The 6,015-nt window shown below is 44.0% G+C and overlaps 1 long non-coding RNA gene across 1 annotated transcript in view; it reads right to left on the reverse strand.

Annotated features, from left to right (window-relative positions):
• Positions 1–5,207, reverse strand: part of LOC138579648 (uncharacterized) — a 30,160-nt gene extending 24,953 nt beyond the window's left edge. Inside the window, exons 1-2 of the long non-coding RNA XR_011304108.1 lie at positions 5,146–5,207; positions 4,999–5,036 (exon numbers count right to left, since the gene is read on the reverse strand). This is a non-coding gene — a long non-coding RNA (uncharacterized lncRNA). The remainder of the gene's footprint in view (positions 1–4,998; positions 5,037–5,145) is intronic.
• Positions 5,208–6,015: the final 808 nt, after the last annotated feature.

Here is a 6,015-nt window from a genome sequence, read left to right on the forward strand (position 1 = left end):
TGGTGCCCTGGCAGTTGTTCCTGTTGGTTTCCCGCAGACCCACGATTCCTGGAGCTTCGTCGAGAAGGAAGGACGTCTGAAGGGGGTCTGCACCACACACGGATGATGCCGGCAGCAGCGACACGGAATAAAAGGTGCGCTCCTTAAAAACAGGAGAGGCTCTTCAGGTGGCTATCCGGACCACTACAGCAGTGTGCAGCTATTTCGACCACGGAAAAGGATCCTCTGGCTGAAGGAGATGAGCTTGTTATCCCCACCAAGCTCAAGGGAAGAAGACTCCGGACTGGATCTTCTCTGAGTCGTTGAAGGGCAGATAGCTCAGGACTGCAGCAGGGCTTCACCGGGATGGGGTAGTTGCAGCAGCCGTCATTCTCTCTGCTTCTCTTCGGTTCCTTGTAGTTCCAGTGGCAACTCTCTGACTTCTAGCCCAAGAGACCTGCCTTTTATGCGAAAAAAAAAACCCATTCACGCAGCCTGGCTGTCAATCACCCAGCAGGGGGATTGCCCAGCCCGGACAACTACCCTGGCCAATCATGACAAAGTGCGACTTGGGTTTTCTAGGATACCCTGTGCAGGGGGTGACTTCACCCCTCCCTCACATTCAGCCCACCTAGACACCCAGGCGCCTTGAGGAGGGTTTCTGAGCAGAAGTCCGCCAAAAGACAGTGGATAAAGAAGGCGAACCTGGTTTGCCGCGCAAAGTAAAACACAAGAAGGACTTTAACAAAAAGAAATGGTGAATAAACCCAACCGCAGCCAAAAGAAAGATGATTTGGTCAAGCGGGTTTATGTTCGAGGCTAATATAATAGCCAAGAACAGTACCACGTTTATCTAATATAATCGCGGTAGAAAAGTTAGGGTAGATACCACTGCCACAAGCCAAGTCTAAATGTTAAAAGAGCGAAACAATGCTCTAGGAGGTACAGATAAAAAGGGATACGAGTTAACCCTTTCCAGTACTCCATGGAAGATGGGGTGAACTGGATGTGTGGTTGATTGACTAAGTAAAGTTAATGGTAACTTTACCCTTTTCTGGGGGACAGTAGTCGCCTCAGAAATGGAGTCGAGGGAAGTCTCAAAGACAACCCTGTGCCACGGCACTGAAGGTGCTGTGTGACACACACAAAGAAGGGGGCTACTGAAGTGGTGTACTTCAGAGTCCACACTTACAAAAACAGATGAAAACACATAGCAAAACACAGGTAAGAGTGGGGGAAAAGCTCTCACTCTTACTAAGTGGAAAAAATAAACTCCACAAGTCCAGCAAAGCTGCTGGGGGACTCACTAGGTGAGGGAAATTAGCCATAAATGAGAATTCTCCCTAACAAGCACTTTTCTTTTTTCCCAGAATTTCAACCAAAGCAGAGCGTTAATACCTATTTAATTTTGGAAGCCCCAAAACAGTGTATACGCAATGTTATGCCAATTATTCTTATGACAGCTATGGGAAAGGGAGATCAAACAATCGTATGTATACGTCACTCCACTGCTGCTTGCAGCTTCCTACTTACTTGGGAATCCGTACAGCTGCCAACTGCGAACCACTCCAATACCTCAAGAGAGGTGGCGCTGGAATGCAGTGTCAACACTGGAGACACCAGACACACTGTACGCGCTCTGCGCTCCCAGTGAGTTTATGAAGGGAAATCCCTCCTCCTTCAGGCAGTGGAGACATGCTCCAGCAGTACTTCTAGCAGGTTAGCAGGATACTAGTCACACTGCCCACACACCGCTTTTGAAACATTTTTAAACCTTGCCCATTGATTCGAGGATAGGGATTGGAGAAGGCTTTTTCAAATTTGCTGGTTTGCTTATTATGAAACATATAAATCCTGTGTAAGATGTAATATCTCCACCATGTTTAAGGTTAGTGTTGCCACGTATTGTTTGAGCTGCAATTTGAAGAGAGAGAGAAAGAGAGAGAGAGAGAGAGAGAGAGAGAGAGAGTGTGAGTGTGTGTGTGTCTCTCAAGTGCAACACCAAATGTGTTTTGTATATGTGTACTGTGATGAATCTGGCAATGCCATCACTATTTCCATGGGGGCAACCTCTCCTAAAGTCATCAGGGTGAGGCAGACCCTATCTGATCTGAACGCTAGGGCGGCCATATGAGGGAGCTGATGCTCAAGGGGATAGCACAGCATTGTCAGATGAAAACACATATCCCCCTTTCCCTTATGGGGATATCACATCCATGTCTCACGCCTTAATGGCTTACTGTGAGAGCACTCATCAACCATCCACAAAACGTACTAATGACATCTTTCTGTGTGACACATCAAGAATTGCCTATCATTCCCACGTATATGGGAGCACTCGAATGAGGAAGATGATTGGAGCGATACAGATCACTGATGCTGAGAAGCTAAAGATGCGCTCTTGTGATTGAAGGTATCTTACAAGTACCAGGACATTTAAAAGGATTACACCTGGAGAATGGAGAGAGAGAGTTACGACATAAGAAAGCAGCTCAAGGAGATGGAGCTCATAGAAATCCTGCTGGGAGAGAAGCCCTGAGTAAGCGTTGGGATCGAGGGAAAAGGAGAAGCCCTTACGATGCCACGGGAACCGTAGAGCAGGAGAAACACCAGCCACCCACGTCGACCAGAGAGAGGAAGCAGAGAAGACCACGAGGAGATCCACAGCAGCAGAACAAAGTCAGTGAGTCTGTGGAGGGAGCTGGGACACCGGGGTGATTCGCTCGGAACATTGCGTATGAAAGCAGTGCACTAAGCAAGTGGAAGCAACCCACAGCAGGAATCTGAGATGCTGGGGCCAAGGTTTAGAACTGATGAATGTGAGAATGTGTCAGGGTCCCAATATCTGGGGAAAAGAGAAACCAGTTGGAAGAGTGAAGGAATGAGAAAAGGGTTACGAACCTAGAACCCAGACCCAAATGTGAAAGAGTTGTATTACATTCGAAAGCCCTGGCAGGAAAGTATACCAGGTAAAGTCAAGTTTGCTAGTGTAAGAGGTGAAGCACATGAGAAAGCCCTAACAGGAAAGTATACCAAGCAAAGTCAAGTTTGCAAGTGTGAGAAGTAAAGGGTGTTAGAATCATTGACCTAAAGCATGTGACTTAAAACATTTGATCACATTGTTTTTACCTTTTTTTGGTCACATTTAATTAAATGCATATATGAGGTGGGTAAGGGTATAGATTAGGTGAAGTGCAAGGGGTTATGGGGGGGTCTGCCCCTGCATTTTAGAACAAACAATGGTCAAATAAATTCAATCAAATGTGATTAGGTCAAATAGACCCAAACCAAGTAAAGCACATGAGAAAGCCCTGGTATGAGAGTATACCAAGCAAAGTCAAGTTTGCAAGAGTGAGAAGTGATGCACACGAGAAAGCCGGGTCGGGAGAGTATACCAGGCAAAATTAAGTCTGCAGGTGTGCGGAGTGAACCACCTTAGAAAGCCCTGTCAGGAGAGTATACCTGGTAAAGTCAAGTCTGCAAGTGTGTGGAGTGAACCTCATTAGAAAGCCCTGGCAGTAGAGTAAACCAGGCAAAGTCATGTCTGTAAGTGTGTGAAGTGAACTATATGAGGAAGGCCTGGCAGGAGAGTATACCAGCCAAAGCCAAGTGTAGAAAGAGAATCCTAAGGCAGACCCAGGCCCTTAGAACGTTGAAGTATATTGAATGTAAAAGAAGCCTGCCAGGAGAGTGTACCAGGGGTTCTGCAAGTCTGGGACCTGCACCCAAGTTGTAGTACTATGAAAAGGGAATTTCAAGGAAGAAACATGCCCTTGAGATTCTGAATTGTTTTGAACTGTTTGTTTTGTGTAAAGAAACCTAGGCAAGGGAGTCATCCCCTGGAACTGTGAACATTATCCATTTGGAACCTTTTTGTATGTGCTAACTTTTTCCTTTGAACTTGAACATTTGTGCACTTTCATGGCCAGGGACAATACCCTCAAATCATTATAGTTACTTTTAGAGTGTGAGGGCTAGGATAGGATTTCTGACACAGGACATTTTGCTTTGGACATCTTGACGCACAACAGGCCCTTCGTTTTGGTCTAGGTAGGGACAGTGAGGCATTTGCCAACCCTTTTATTATTTCAATAAAGGTTTGTAGAAATCACTGAGTCCTCTGTGTTCATGTCTCATTTCTGGTTCCTACAAGTACATACTGCTTTACTTTACTCTTAAACCTTTTTCCTAATACATACATCTTGACAAAGTATTGTCGTTCTTACCTGTGTGGACATTTTAGTGCTTTTTAAACGTGTGTTTGTTCCTTGTTCTTTGCACCAAATCCCTGATCTCCTGTCAGCATAATCGCTCGTCTTTATTACCAAGAGAAAGTTAAGACTTGTGTGTCAAACCTCTGCATGCCTACTGAGATTGGCTTCCCAGAAACCTACATCAGCAGTGGTTTGCAAAAATAACTAGGCATCTGTTGATCCCTTTATTAGTCTGGAGTAAAAAAAGCCTATTTGAACTGACCCATCAATCCTTCAATGCATTGAGGATTTATCTGCCATTCATCAATCATACAAAAGAACATAGAATATGTAGGGCCATTCTTCCATTACTAGACATTATTAGAAATGTGTTTTCCATAGCGATAGATAAAGGATCCAACAGGTTCTTCATTCACTAAATAGATTGATGAACTTACTACAGATACTTTGTTCTCTGGCTGATTGATAGATGGGCCAATCAGGTGCTTTTTTCAAAGTATTGTAGTGAAAAACGAACGGTCTAAGAAAGCTACCCTTGGCTGATACAACATTCTGAGACAGAAGAAATCTGTTGACACATCCATCAATCCCAGAAAGAATGAAGAATCTGCTGGCTCATCCATCAATCTCTCTAGAGAAGAAAGCATCCAATGAAACTTTCATTAATTGTACTGTGAATGGAGCCTTTGACTCACCTGATTTCCTCCTATATTATTGCAAAAAAGTAGCACCATCATTCCATGATATACTCATCTCCATGCTAGCAAATAAAAAAGGATATCATACTGCCAGAGTGGCGACTTACCACTTTCCTGGTGAGAGGTCTGCCCTGAGCTGGAGGGCCTGAAATGCAGAGGTCAAATAAGATTGTCGGGTTTAGCAAGGTCAAAGAATTGGGATAAGGTCAGAGAATAAAAGGTGTTTAGCAGTGACAGTAATTTGTGGTGCTTACATGTGCGCTGTTCGAGATGTGGTGGCAGGACCATGATCTGTGTGAGAAAAAGAAGGGTGTTTATCACAGGTACAACAATACAACAGCTCAAAACGGCATGTTTAGATATGTCAAGGCTTTTAATTAAATTGGATGTATTTAATACTAGGCGAGACAGTAGGGGGCACCGAGAAAGCAGTGAGTGTGATCTTAAAGCTCACTTACTGAAGTGACTGCTGGCAGAAGAGATCATCTACATTTTTCAGACTATATTGAGCAACATTTCCTCAGAAGAGAAAGCTGAGAGCAGGTGATGGAGCATGCTGGTGCTACGGTTGCTTTTCCGGAGTGACTAGGGACATTTGAAGATACTTGCTCTGGTTATGAAGAGTAAAGGCACAGAGGTTTCTCACTGTGCCCCATTTCTACAAACCAGAGAGGAACTGTAAAAGTAACCTGACACATTTAATTCTGTTATTCATTTCATTGCGTGTCTCAGTTCTGTAGGTTACTGTGTGAGAGTTAGACTTGTACACTATTTGGTTCAGCAAATATAAATGTTTTAGTGAAATCCAGAGTGTTTTTGTTTATCCATTTTGACATGCACTTGAGTTTTGACAGCAGTCAAGAAAACAAACGGGGGGACCAGGTATTAAGTGGCCTAGGTTGTGGTAATTTGGAACAGGCTAGGTTACATAATTAGTCCAAGAAGGGGTTTCCGTTCCTAACACCTGCGTTCATGGCAACATTGAGACTTGAAGCATTTGAATGCAACATTGCCAAGAAAGTCAATCGGTATACTTCAGTACATGAAACTTGAAAAAATGCTCATTTCAGAAAAACACAAATGTAGAAGTAGATATTTAACATTTAATTTTGTGAGAGCTTTGG

Source organism: Ambystoma mexicanum, chromosome 3p (assembly GCF_040938575.1).
Source record: "Ambystoma mexicanum isolate Mex_15411 chromosome 3p, UKY_AmexF1_1, whole genome shotgun sequence".
Lineage (NCBI taxonomy): Eukaryota > Metazoa > Chordata > Amphibia > Caudata > Ambystomatidae > Ambystoma > Ambystoma mexicanum.